This window comes from Hibiscus syriacus, unplaced genomic scaffold (assembly GCF_006381635.1).
Source record: "Hibiscus syriacus cultivar Baekdansim isolate YM2019G1 unplaced genomic scaffold, ASM638163v2 tig00000991_pilon, whole genome shotgun sequence".
Classification (NCBI taxonomy): Eukaryota; Viridiplantae; Streptophyta; class Magnoliopsida; order Malvales; family Malvaceae; genus Hibiscus; species Hibiscus syriacus.
In genome coordinates this window covers 1,661,811-1,677,305 of record NW_024061840.1, presented here as the reverse complement: position 1 = coordinate 1,677,305, position 15,495 = coordinate 1,661,811, and positions in this window count along the sequence as shown.

Below are 15,495 nucleotides of genomic sequence, written 5' to 3'. Positions count from 1 at the left end.
TTAAATTTATGTAAGTCACTAATATATGTCTTTTTTTGTAAAACAGCATATCGATGCGTGGGTGTCACGTCTTCTAATAATTAGGAAACTTAAGGAAAATAAAAGAAATACACGATATACAATTATGCCGACGTCTTTTAACGCCGTTCACTTGAAGAATCAACGAGATGAATCATTTGCGTTGGGCAATGGACAAGCTAAACTTTATTCTGCATGGTGGGAGGTCGATAAGGTTAGTATTTATTTTAGATTGAGTTTAAAGGTATTCATAAATAAGTTTGCAAATGAATGAATTATTACTTATGATTATAGGTGTTTATCCCTGTTTTGGAACGTAAACATTGACTTCTCGTCGAGCTTCAGCTCCCATCCCTTAAGGCAATAATATATGACAGCATGATAAATTACATATCATTGGCTGATTTAGGAGATATTATTAAGGGATGGAGCTCTCATTTGGCTAAATTCTTGGATGCGATAAATTATTGGACTCGTTCTGAAAACAAGAAGCCAAAGAAGCTCAATATTATAGTTAGCAGAGACGAGACCGCACCACAATAAACGAAAGGAGTCAGAGGGGATTGTGGTCCTCTCGTATGCTTGGCATTGGAGCGTTTGATCACAAGAAGTATAAAGTATCTACCTCCCACCGATAGAGATAGAGCTGTAGTAGGCTTGTGGTTTTGATATTATATGGCTAGATCGATATATACGAGAAGATGCCTACCTGCATCCGCGTTATAAAAATGTCCATAAACAATTGGTAAGTTTATAGGCTTCTGGTTTGAAAATGTTTGGTTAAGTACCTAGAATTCAATAATTTGATATTTGTAGGTTTTAGATGTGTAGAAAGTGTTGTTTGAGTAAATGTTTGGTTTCTGCAGGTTAATCTCAGAAGTGAGCTACGTGAAAATGATGTATGGCTGCAAAAGTTGATTCAATAGTAGATGAGGAAATAAGAATTATTGCTTATTTTTTGATTGTTTAATTGATTTGTAAAAGATGATTTGTAAAAGTTGATTTGTTTAATTGATGTGAACATAATTCTTATTTGTGCTTGTTTAATTGATTGAAATGTAATGGTTGATTTTGTTGATTTCAATCTGCATTATGTTGAAGGCAAAAATGACTATCGCAATGCGAAATGAAAATCGCAACGAGAGAATCGCAATGCGAAATGAAAATCGCAACGACAAAATCGCAACACGAAAATAAAATCGCAACGCGAAACTAAATTCGCGTTGCGATTTTAGTTTCGCGTTGCGATTTTCATTTCGCTTTGCGATTCCCTCGTTGCGATTTTCATTTCGCATTGCGATTGTCATTTCGCGTTGCGATTTTAGTTTCGTTGCAATTTTCATTTCGCTTTGCGATTCCCTCGTTGCGATTTTCATTTCGCATTGCGATTCTCTCGTTGCGATTTTCATTTCGCATTGCGATAGTCATTTCCGCGTTGCGATTTTAGTTTCGCGTTGCGATTTTCATTTTGCATTGCGATTTTCTCGTTGCGATTTTCATTTCCGCGTTGCGATAGACATTAAGATGATTGCGAACGTCATTTCTGTGTTGCGATAGTCAAATGAATGCCTAATAAGTGATAACAACTGAACAAATCATAGCAATTTTCAAACTCAAGTTACTAATACATGCCTAACTGAAAATGTTAAAAGTTCACACATAAAATCCACATAATACAACGTTTGCATTTAAAAATCACCTAAGTTAACAGTCCCAAAAGGTGAAGCCGGTTGTGATTGAGATTTTAAAGATGATTGCGATTTTGATTGCCTTTTGCTTGACACCATATGAGCTTTGGATTTTGATGAGGATCCATATTTTGGTAGAGGAAAAGATGATGTGATGGCACTGGTGATCCACATGTCAACCTTGTATGACCACTTTCCTTGCACCGACTACATGTCAATCTCTTCTTCTCTTCACCCTTAGACGGTATACGATCGTGACTTTTTGGTCGGCCAGGTAGCCTTCTGTCCATGGCTGGTGGCAAAACTGTTTGTAAGTCATCTGGTATGTCCCACTCAGAAGGATGTGGAATAGGGTAGACAATCTCGCCATAAGTCTGTCGATATACTTCTGTAGTGTAGCAATCCATAGCGTATGCGCTTGAATCATCTTGGTTTAGATGAAGAGAAACTTTTATAACATGGCCACACGAATAACCATATGTTTGCCATTTCATACAACTACACGTCTTTGCATTTAGATCGACAAGGCCATTTAAGTTATTATCCAGTACTTCAAACAAAGTGTTTGAACATGGTTCAACTCTCCATGACGTTGACTTCAGAACACGTTTCGTTATCTTTTTTTCTGTCCATGGTGTAACACGATGTTCCAATGTTCCTGTAAATTTAAATAAATAATACTTAGTAAAATATATGATAAGTTACGAATTTAAAGAAATAATACCTGCATGGTTTCTTTTCTTGTAGTACCACTATTGAATAGAGGCTCGAAAAAACTCCATTAACATAGTAATGGGTAATTTCCGGGAATGACGACTTAGAGCGTTGATTGATTCTGCACTATTAGACGTCATGAAACCATATTTTGCTCCAAGTTGATGTACTCTTGACCATCTTTCAAACCCGACATCTTCTAGTGCTTGAGCACACTGAGGCAAAACACGTCTTAAACAGTTTATATGCTTATTAAAATCCACTTCCCGATAAGCTTTTACAGCCTTCCAGTATGTCCATTTGTGATTTTTTATACCAGCAGACCTTGATTTTAGATTTCTATACAAATGAACACCACAAAGTCCATGAAAAGAATATGGGAAACACCTTCTAACAGCATTGTCAATTGAGTTTACCCTATCGGATATGATTGTCACATTGCTAATAGGACCTATGCAATCCCTAAGATGCCCCATAAACCATGTCCATGAATCAGAGGTTTCAAATTTGCCAACCCCGTAAGCTATTGGCAGTATCCCATTATTAGCATCCATGGCTACTGCTAATAAGTTTACTCCAAGGTATCGACCTTTTAAATGTGCTCCGTCAACTATAATAACTGGGCGCATGCAATTAATAAATGAACGAATCTATATACACAAGAAATATAATCATTTAAATGTGAAATGCATGTAACTAACAAAAATGAGTCAACAAAATTATATTGATTTTCTAACCGCAGCACCAATGGCGATAAACAGCAACTCAAAGCGTCCATCTCTATCTGTTTTGATATGAGTTACCGACCCAGGATTTTTCAGCTTTAAATTGTGACAATAAACCGACAGTTGGGCAAACGATGCTTCTGGCGACCCCCTCAACAATTCCAAGGCATAACATTTGGCTCTCCAAGCTTGAGAATATGAGATACTAATCTTGAACCGAGCATTCATGTCAGTCATAATTTCATGTCCCCGATATACCCTACCATTCAAAAACATTAACTCAGCCAGAAAACCACCCAACACCTTTTTTTTTGCATGTCTATGGTGAGGAAAAACTTGGGTTCTTGAACATGTATGTTTATCAATAAAAGTCCTAACTTGAAAAATTTCACAATCTCTTATCCTCTTTGCAATCATACGCCACATACAGTTTTTGTCAATCATACACCTTGTTTCGAAACGATCTTTGCTTGATTTGTTAACTTTTAGTTGATAGCCATCTTCCACACATTTCGTATACAAAGCTATCTTCAAGTCTTCCTTTGTATCAAAACAATAATCTTTCTTGATACGAATAATTTTTGTGTGACAATCAACTGCTATCTTTACCAACTCTTCTTCCGGTATCTGAAGTAATTCTGGCATATTCCAGTTATACTCCCGTGGCATTTTCTTCGGGGACTTTTCTTTGGGGATTTCTTCTTCTTCTTTTTCTTCTTCGGTGTTATATGAATTACAGAATGAATGTTCAACATGTTCATTTATAGTCTTAACTTCCTCCTCATTATCATCAACAACATCTTCCTCGGCAACGGCTGTTTCATCATCAAAATTCGGGTATTGACCAATATCAAAATCATTACACGCAGGGTCTGTTTCTTCTTCTGAAAAATCATCAAAATCTGAGTATTGACCAAGATCAAAGTCCGGGTATTGACCAAGATCAAATTTCGAATACTGACTAGTACTCACAATTTTTTTTGTTGGCTCATCATCGTCTAACTGGTCAATACGAAAACCGGAATTTGGTGCTGAAAGTTGATTGGGATTTGGATTAGGGAAAGGTTGTGGGTTTTGAGATTGTGTTTGGTATTGGAAATGTGGTGAAACAATATTTGCTTGGTGATGAAATTGTGGTGGAACCATTAAATTTTGAGCACCATAAACTGGGGTTGAAAAACTTAGTTGATTACTACCCGCTACTGACCCAACTTCACTACTTCTAGGTTCAACAACATACAATGTAACATCATCACTTGAAACACTAATGTAAGCAATGAATCGTTCAACATCTTCATTGTCGGTTAACAAATAAACTTTATCATTTCTCTGATAAGATAGCCTAAATCCACTTAGGGGCTCTAAATTCAATTTATTTGCAACACGTAACATTAGAGTTTCATAAGTTAACTTTTTTAATGACAGTTTTAGTTGAAGATTCATGGGTAAAGGCATATATTGTAAAACACCATGAACATTCTCCTATGACCCTCCAAAACACAAATCTATCCAAACATAATCAACATTAGATGATTTCATTATTGTAAATTAATTTACTAAACAAACGAGCTGCGAAACTAAAACCTGTTGCCGGATGGGAAAGGATGTCGTTGGATATAGGAACGGATGTCGCCGGAGAGAGTGATAGATGGAGATGGAATGAGTTGCGATTTAGGGATTTAGGTTATGAGTTGCTGCTGTTGCGTAGTTATATACCCAAAACATTTGTGTTGCAAAATTAAAACCTGTTGCGAATTCAGAAATCGAGTTGCGAATTTGAAATTCAGTATTGCGATAGTCAGAATCTCGTTGCGATTTACTAAATCGCAACGCGATTTACGTATTTGCATTGCGATTTACGTATTCGCGTTGCGATTTACGTATTCGCGTTGTGATTTACGTAATCGCATTGCGATTTTCCAAATTCGCGTTGCGATTTACGTATTCGATTTTCGAATTAGGAAAATCGCAACGCGAATTTGGGAAATCGCAATGCGATGGTCAGAATCGCGTTGTGAATCTGGAAACTGATTTGCGATACTGGAGATCGCGTTGCGAATTATCGATCGCATTGCGATTTAGTTGGTCATTTTTGTAAATCCAAAAAAGTTAGTTAAAATCGTATATTATAAGGCATTTTTGGTCACTGAGGTTATTTTATCTTTAAGAAATTGAATTCTATATTTAGAGACAAGTCAAACTGAAATCTGTGTTTTAATTGTTCAATACATCAATTTTTAAAGACATTTCCATATAATATTTTTAGATTATTAAAAATATTTACTTTTTTATATTATAAAAATTAAAACTTAATTATAAATTAAATAAAAAATTATGTTTAATTATAATAATGATTATTTTAAAATAGATTAATAAAGTTGAATCAAGGTAAACCTGCTGTTGATATTTTATTTTTTGAATTTTGTGGGGAAGTTTCGATTTACGATAATTTAATTTAAGATTAAAAAATGATAGACAATAGACGTAACTGAAAATATCATGAAAAGAAATGACAATCTAGCTTAGTTGGTAGAGCACAAAGTTCTTAACCTTAAGGTCGTACGATCTAGTCTCAGGAGGATATTTTTATAATTCGGAGGTCTCCTACGGAAGCTGCTCTCAACCTAGTGTTGGGGGCAACTTACTATCTTACCTCTCCCTTATCCCATATATGGAAAAAAGGGACATCCATTTTTTCTGAAAATATCATAAAAAGAATAATATTTTTGATTAAATGAAACCTAAATTGTTATCTTTTAAAAAAAATTATTGAATCCAAAACAAAGTTTATATTTTAGGCTGCATTTAACAAAAAAAATGTTATAATTTTTATAATATTTTCGATTACATATTTTCTACTGCTTCATAAACTTATATTAGACTACTATCCTTAAATATTCCCATGTTCGTTGTAAGTTAATATTCTAAAAATATCAAATTCTTTTAAAACATTTTATATATTTTAAAAAATAAGTTTTTATATTTAAAATTGAAATATGAGTCAGTTTTGGATTAGCTGTGGACTCTCCGGAGTATTCCATAATAATAGAAGATTCAAGAGTTCAATTTCAACAAGGAAAATTAGGCAAAAATTATTGTCAGAGCATTATTAATCAAAATCACATCATAAATAAAAAGTGATGTTACCTGTCAGTACTGGAAAAGTCTGGAGTATACATACATTCAGACTTTCTACTGTTATTATTTCATATAATAATAATATTAGTGTCACATAAATCTTATGCATTCAAATTTACTAACAACATTATCTTTATAATATTCCATCTAAATTAATCAGTTAATAGATTAAATACTATTGATTAATTTAAAAAAAAATTTAAAATTTAATTATAATAAAGTTACTAAATAAAAGTAACAATAAGTTAATTAAATTTATAGTATACTAGTGAAGACACTAAAATTCGTCCGATTATATTATAATATACATACATATATAATTATATAACAAATTATAATATATGTAAATTATTATTTCAGGCCCAAAGTCATTACAAACAAATTCAGCAGCCCAGCAGAGATCCAATAGCACGTAACCCAACTGCAATGGAAACCCTAGCCCCATATGCTCTTCAACGCCGCACAACAGCCAAGGAAAGTCCCACAGCCGCACGCTACTCCTCCGATCTTTTCGGTGGACGTGACTCCAAGCCACCAACGTCAGGCGGATCTCGCGAGCATTATCAACAACCCAAACAACCCACCAATATTAGGTTTTCAGTTAGAATAGGAGTCTTAAAAATAGGGTTTTTGTTCAACTATAAATAATATGTAATCATCCATTGTATGGGGGACGATTGGAAATACGAAATATAAACAGAAATTTTCGAACAACTTCAAGAGTAGTCCAAGCATTTTTGCAAAGTTTCGAAGGTAACAAAGGGGAAATACCTTACCTTTTTGTTGTTATTTGGCTTGCATGTTGGTGTGACGTTTGTTTTCTCACTGTTTTTGTTCAAAATAACCCTAAAGAGAAACATTTTGAGCTAATGACCAAAAGGGAGTTTTCGAAACTTTAACTTCAGATCTACGCTCCCTAGAGGCTATTTTTCAAAAAACAACTCGCATTTTTGGAATAAGGATGTGAAAATCTTTTGAAAAAATGAAAACTTTTTATTTTTGCCGCCGATGAACGGCGGGCGGCCAGGCAGCGTTTTCTGGGTTCTTGAAGAACCACGGCGGAGCGTTCATCCTTGTGATAAACATTACAGAGAAAACGGGAGAAATGGATGACTATAGATTTCAAAATAAAAGAAATAAAGGTTTTTAATTTGTTTTTTAAGCTATATAGTAAGTCCAGATTCGACCCGTCAACCCGACCCAGATACATGAGGATCCGCGTGTTTTTTGAAGTAAAATTGGGTAAACTGCGCTTCTGAACCTTCCTTTTTAAAAGCTTCTATTTTGACCTTGAAATTAATTTTTTTGAACATGATTTTCTTTTAATTTGTCACTCACTTTCTTTTTCTTTACAATTTAGTCCTCTTCTAAATTTTAATTTTTCTTTGTTATTTTCATTTAATATTACGTTATAATATATATATATATATATATATTTGATGTTATTCCTTCCTATTATAATTATTTTTTTTTATTATTTCTTATATTTTATTGCATATACATGTATCATTATTCTACTACTTACTTATTTTATTTATATGTTATATTATATATATATATATATTATTTTTTTTTGTTTACAGGCTAATATATATATATATATATATGTATATTTTATTTCTTTTTATCCATTTTTTACCCTCGTTTTGGTTTATTTATTTTATTTTCGTTATTTATTGATTTTTTAAAATTATATTATCCTTTTCCTTTATTTATCTTATTATATTTTGTCTCTATTTTATTCCTTTCTTTTTCACTATCTTCATATTAATTATATTGTTTACCTTTTGTCTTTGTTTTATATGTTATTATTTATTTATTTATTCTTATTTATTTCATTTTCCTTATTTTCAATTGATCTTCATCACTTTTGTTTTTCTAACACTTTTCTTGATCCTTTAAGGGTACATTTTCAAAATCGTTAGAGGTAAGTAATTTGGACCATTATTTTATCTTTTAATTTAACTTACAACTTTCTTAATTAAAGACAGCTGGAAATTACATAGTACCGAAAGGGCAGTTCAAGGGTGCTAACCCTTCCTTGACTGTAACTGACTCCCGAATCCAATACATCACTGGTAAGACGCAGATCATGTAAGAAATAAGGTATCCGATCAACCCATTTGTTTTAAAATAAATGATCGGTGGCGACACCTAACCCATTTTTCCTAAGTCGAAGCCCAATTACAGGCCCATTCGAAAGACGGTTTCGACAGCTTGGCGACTCTGCTGGGGACACAGGTAAGTGAGTCAGGCTAAGATAATTTTCAGTTGTATTTTTAACGAAAAGGGTAAGTTTAAATTTAAGGTAACATTTCGATCCTTATTGCTTACTTTTGATTATATTTTTCGAGTAAATAGTTGTACTAACTGTTTTCTAATGATTTCAGCCCCTAAAGATTTTTCATCTAAGGCTCTAAACCCGAGCTCCAAATTCATTTTTAAGTAGGGGTGAAAGCGACGCCTTCATGTGAATTTATTCACCGTATGGGCCTAGCACGTAGCCTTTGGGATTCATATACCTTATGCCTTCATGTGAATTTATTCTCCGTATGAGCATAAAAGAATGTGTCCTCTCGAGTTTAACTTAATCCACATAATCCTGTGATGGGTTTAGGACTAAGGGTCTGGCAAGCCTAAGGGGGCATCGGCAAGGAGAACTCGGGTACCATTTTTTAGAACCTAAACTGGGAGACTATGGAGAAATAGAGCCTACCCCAAAACCACATACCAAAACCTAGGATATTTTTACCCTAACCACGTTTCTTTTTTATTTTGTTTTTTTTTTCTTCCTTCATTTTGTCACTTTTTATTTATTTATTTTTACTTTACTAACCTTTTGCCTTTGTGTTTGTTTTCTTAGCATTTGCATCATAACAAGAGGCCATTGATCCCTAAAAAGGTGTTTGTTATACACAAAATAATCTGAACAAATGGACAAAGGTGTTGTAATGCAAGAGATTAAAAATCATGAGGTATGACTATGGTCCGAGAAGACTCAGAAGAAAAAGGGAGACAGTCTTCAAGGGAGCTATGTGTCAGAACTGGTTAGTTACGCCTATATCAGCCTAAAACAGAACAATGTGCAAGAATTTGAGACATCTGGGACAGTTGGAAGAATGATCGGAAACAGAAGTTCAACCAATTGTACGGTGACATTGCGCTTTTACTCCAAGTTAAGACTGATGAGCCTTTAATCAGAGCCCTGGTTCAATTCTGGAACCCATGATATAGTTGCTTCACTTTTAATCGGGAGGACATGGTGCTCACCATTGAAGAATACACTAGCTAGGGTTGCGGGAGTAGACGAAAAATGGGTAATTGACCGGACTCAGCGTAGAGGCAGTGGGGAAGGAATTGAATGGATCCACATAAGGCAATTAATGAAGAACCACCCTGATGAGTGGAAGCCTATAGACATTTTTGCAGTAGGTCTGTACGGGTTGATTATCTTTCCGAAGGCATTGGGTTGCATTGACGCATCCGTGGTAGAATTGTTTGAACAACTTCTGAGACGGGTTAACCCAGCACCAACCATCTTAGTCGAAACCTTTCGATCTCTCAACCATTGTCGAAGATCTGGCAGAGGAAGGTTCGTTGGGTGTGTTCAGCTCCTTCAAGTCTGGATTCACAACCACTTCTAGAAGATTAACGGGATTGTCTACCACCGATTTAACACCACATATTCACCTTTGGGAGAGTTCATCACAATGAAATGGCATGAAGGTGCTTCAAAGGAAAAGTAGATGAAAGTTTTTACAAATCTTTAGGATCGGGATATTACCTAGAGAGCCCCCTAGTTGTTCCTCGGTGACGTTCTTTTTCGGTATGGGGATTCTGATATTATGACTTTACTTGGACTTTGAGGTGCAGTTGGGTATGCTCCGTTGTTGGCACTGAGATAAAATGGGGCACGTCAGTTTGTCCCCGTAATATACAGACTAATTAAATCAGAGTTTGTGTATAGCGGTGACAGTTATAAGAAGATGGTCAAGGAAGCAGCTGATTCGTGGAAGAAAGTATTCCGGATGGATGTTGTAGCTGCCAGAGACATGCTTACTCCGGATTATGTAGAGTGGTGAAGATTGAGAAAGAATGATAACGTCCCGGTGCCAGACTATGAAGACACCCGAACTATGGAGTAACACCTCAAGCATGTCCCTTCTGCACTTGAGATAGCTAAGGCAAAGTTTGAAACTGTGAATAATGAGCTGAAGCAGAGGGTTAAGGAACTTGAAGTTGAACGTTATCAATGGAAGCTCAATGCCGACTCTTAGAAAGACAGAACAGACAAACTGGAAAGAGAACAGAAAAGAATCCGTTTTGAGCTCGAAGATTTTAGAAAGGGGTATCAAGATAAAGTCAAGGATAACTCCAAGTTGAAAGTAACCTATGAATACTGGAAAGACAAAGCTCACAGTCTAAAAAGGAAGTTCGAGGGGCCTGATGAAAGAGCTTGGAAGGAACAGTTGAAGACTGCTCAAAGGCGCTTGGCAGACAGTCAACATCAGAACCAACGCTTGAGAATCCGGGTGGCTACTTAGAGAAACAACATGAAAAGATGGAAAGGCAATAGTTGAGTTAGAAGATATTGTAGATGGGTTCAAGAGGCAAGCAAACGAGCTTCAGATAGTGCCCTTCGATGAGGATTACAGTGGCGTTTCTGTTGGGAGCAAGTGAAGGGTGAGGGCCAGAGACGCAACTATCCGAGATTTCCTGAATCAAGTGCAAAAAGCAGCCTGTCATCTTCACGGCCTGGCAAGGGAAGCTGGAGTGGTTCGACAAGGCATTCAACCAGTGACAGATGAAGGCAGAAGACTTGTCAACCTACTAGAAACTGTTCGGGGTCTAAAGGATTTAGTCCGAATGTACCTTTAATTTGTTTTTATGTCTCTTATAAGATAAAACATTTTTTCTGAATAAGGATTAATTATAATAATGGACACTTTTCTGGATCAATGCCTCCAAATTGCATACATCATACATTGCATATTTTGCATTTTACATTTCATGTTTATTTTTTTATTTTTTATTTTCCATGTTTTTACATTTGTATTAACTAACAGAATATGTCTCAGACACCAAGCTTACCACAGCAAGTATTAGATATGCATCACCCGCACAATACTCGAGCAAAAAAGAGACAAATGGATGCCAGAATGGAGAAGATCGAAGAGAACATGACAAGACTGCAGAAATAATTAGAGGACAAAATGGCTTAGAATAGTTAAAGTACCATGGAGTCCATCAAGAAAAGCCAAGAATCCTTAGTCGATCAAATTGTGGCTAAGTTGTCTGGCTTACAACAACAGGCAAGTACACCCGGAGTAGGTGCATCTGAGGGGATAACCATACCACCGACCCCACAGGTGGTTGTCTCATCCGCGATCTTACCTGGACTACAAGGTGACTCATCTGCCACCAAAGGAAAAGCTGATACAAATTTACAAACTTCCACAACCAGTCCTGACAGTCATCCGGATGATTATAATATCCCGAATTTCGATGAGGATGATAAGGCAAAAAAGATGGAAGAAAATATCATAATGCTGGAAGATCAAAAGAAGATGGTCCAAGGAGACCATGATTATTATGGAGTGGACGTAATTGAGTTGAGCCTAGCCCCAGATTTGGTGCTTTCACCAAAGTTTAAGGTCCCATAGTTCGAGAAGTTCGACGGGAACAGCTGCCCTTCAGCTCATATCACTATGTTCTGTCGGAAGATGACAGGGTACGGGGGAAATGACCAACTCTTGATCCACTACTTTCAGGAGAGATTGTCTGATTCAGCTATTCGATGGTACAACCAGTTCAGCCGAACTCATATCAAGACATGGAAAGACTTAGCCAAGTCTTTCTTAGAACAATACAAACATATCAATGATATGAGACCATACCGAGTTGTGCTGCAGAGCCTGGAAAAGAAGAATAACAAAAGTTTCCGACAATAGGCACAGAGATGGAGGGATTTATTTGTGCAAGTTCATCCACCCTTGGAAGAAAAGGAAACTAGAAAGCTATTTGTACAGACCCTGAAGACACCTTACTTCGGGCATCTGGTGGCAATCACATCGGGAAGTTTCTCAGATCTGGTTATGGTTGGTGAGATGGTTAAACTGGCCATAAAGCAAGGAAAGATTGAGGGAGGTGACTCCAGTAGAAAGCCTCCCATGAAGAACAAGGATCGCGAGATCAACAATGTCAACACCTATAATGCTAGCAAAGGTGTTACGATCTCAAGTTAAAAAACAACTGCAGCTGTACCATCCAGTACTTCTAACGAAACTCAGAAAGAACCAAGAAGAGAAAGGGAACAGTTCGTTCCCATTCCCATGACATATAAAGAGTTATATCAATAACTCTTCGAAACTCACGCGGTGTCACCCTATCCTATGGATTCGATAAAGCCCCCTATCCGAAATGGTTTGACGAGAACGCCCACTGTGAATATCATGGAGGTGTGCAGGGGCATTAAATTGAAAACTATCTCGCATTCAAGAGACTGGTACAATGAATGCGGAACAAAAATTAGATCCATTTCAACTCTGGAGCACCGAACGTCGCCCAGAATCCTTTTCCTAATCATCAGGAGACATGAATCAATGTAATCACCACCGAGAATGGCAAGAGAATAAAAACTTGTGTTTTAGAAGTCAAAACTCTTTTGGCTTGGATATAGAGCCAAATGGTAAGGGTGGGGCTTCTTACACCCCATTTATGTGCAACAAGGATTGAAGATGGTAACCATTGTTGTTACCATAACGAAGAGGGGCATAATGTGTAAGAGTGCCCAGAATTCAGATCAATAGTTCAGCTCATGATGGACCGGAAAGAGCTGAAATTTTACGAAGAAATTTAAGATTCTTTGGAAGCAGATGTTTGTGCCACCGGAGAATTATTAGACAGAAGATTTGGTAGGGGTAATCCTTTAATAATTACCCCTAAGGAAAATATGAGAGTAACAATACCAGCCAAGGTGGTGATCACATCACCTCAGCCTTTTCAATACAAGGACAATCGGCAAGTGCCATGGAAGTACGAATGCCAGGTGAGTACTTCCAAAGGATGTGATAGCAAAGTGGGGCAAATACCAGTTGAGCCATTCAAAGAAGATGTGCTAGTTGTCAATGAACCTATAAAGGAGGAAGAAGCTAAAGAGTTCCTCAAGATCTTGAAGCACAGCGAATACAACATTGTAGAACAGCTCCACAACTTACCTACGCGTACTTCAATGCTAGCATTATTTTTAAACTCAAAGGCACACCGAGAAGCACTGTTGAAGGTCCTTAATCAAACGTTTATGCCACAAGACATACCAGTCAGCAAGATGGATCGACTGGTGAATAATATTCAAGCTGATAATCTAATCTCGTTTTCAGATGATGAGATTCTATCCAGAGGAAGAGACCGAACAAAGGCATTGCATATCACTACGTATTGCAAGGGGCATGCTTTACCGAGTATATTGATTGACAACGACTTGGCCTTGAACGTGATGCCTTTAGTGACATTGAAGAGGTTGCCAATAGATACCTCTAATATGAGAGCATGTCAGAACGTGGTCCAAGCATTTGACGGGACCAAAAGAGAGGTAATCGGTAAGATCGAGGTACCGTTGACCATCGGACCAGCCACCTATGATGTTGAGTTCCTTGTGATGAATATCATGTCATTCTATAGTTGTCTTTTGGGAAGGCCATGGATTCATCAAGCAGGTGCAGTACCCTCCACGTTGCACCAAAAAGTTAAATTTGTTATTGACGGGGCCTTAGTAATTATCAATGCTGAGGAAGATATCGTGGCAAGCGTGATCACGGAGGCGCCATAAATCGAAGTAGACGAGGAAGCAGTAGAATGTTCGTTCTGCTCCTTGGAGTTTGTGAATGCCACAATCGTGGCGGAAGGAAAGAAGATTCCAAGACCCAGACTCTCCAAGTGGACAAATATGGAGATCAAGCAAACCCTGGGCTGAGTCGCCAGGACCGGGAGAGGTTTTGGGAAAAATTTGCAAGGAAGGATTAATCTTGTCCTTCCTGTTTAAAAATTAGACCATTTTGGGCTCAGTTTTCAGCCCAGTTATCATGAAAAGAGGAAGGAGATCCAAAAGAACCGGGAGAGAAGATTAGCCAGATTGACTGGAAATGAACTCCAATGAAAGCCTATGACATTCCCGCCTCTTTAAAAAGCATTCAAGTCAGGTGGTTATGTGTTTGAAACCACCACATCCGAGTTAGAAGTGGCTCTGGAAGATCTAATCATTAATGCCGTGACCACAGAAGATGTTGACAACGAAGATAGATCTGGGATATGCCCTTTGCCACCTAGGTTCGTGCCTAGCAGCTGGTCGGTGGAAGAATTACCTATGGTTTACAAGAATCTTTCAGAGTAATATTCGAGCTATCCCTATTTGCCTATACCCGAGGAAATAGGTGATCTTTTGTAAGGGTGAATAAACATTTGGTTTAATTTCAATAAAGGATGAATTTTTTTCCTATGTCCATGGCAAACAAATTTTCTTTCATTTCTTTTTGAATTCATTGTCTATTTTCTTCATTCCAGCACTTTATTTCCATTTTCTTTCAAATTTAATTCTTTGACTGTTTCGTGTGAGATATTTCCTCTCACAAACCCATATCTTCTTTGTTCCTTCAGGACCCCAGATAACGATAATGTAGGCACTGATGATCCTGATCCGAAGGTAGATTTTGAAACGACCATTTGTCTAGGGGAATTTGATGAATGTGACACTGAAGAGGAGTGCAACTTACCTACCGAATTGCTGAGAATGGTGGAAAGAGAAGATAAACAAATACTGCCACATGAGGAGACTACCAAAGTCTTGAATCTGGGTACTAAAGAGGATAAAAAGGAGGTTAGAATCGACACGACTCTCTCGGCTGAAGCAAGATAAAACCTGATAGTCTTACTTCAGGAGTATAGAGATGTGTTCACCTGGTCATATCAAGACATGTCGGGACTAGACACAGATATGGTAGTTCATAAACTGCCAATTAAGCCAGAATGCAAACCTGTGCAACAGAAACTGAGAAGGATGCGACCAGAAATGCTCCTTAAGATCAAAAAAGAAGTCAAGAAGCAATTTGATACCGGTTTTCTTCAAGTGGGTAAGTATCCAGAGTGGGTGGCTAATATAGTGCCAATTCCGAATGAATACGGGAAGATTCGTATGTGCGTCGGTTTCCAGGACCTTA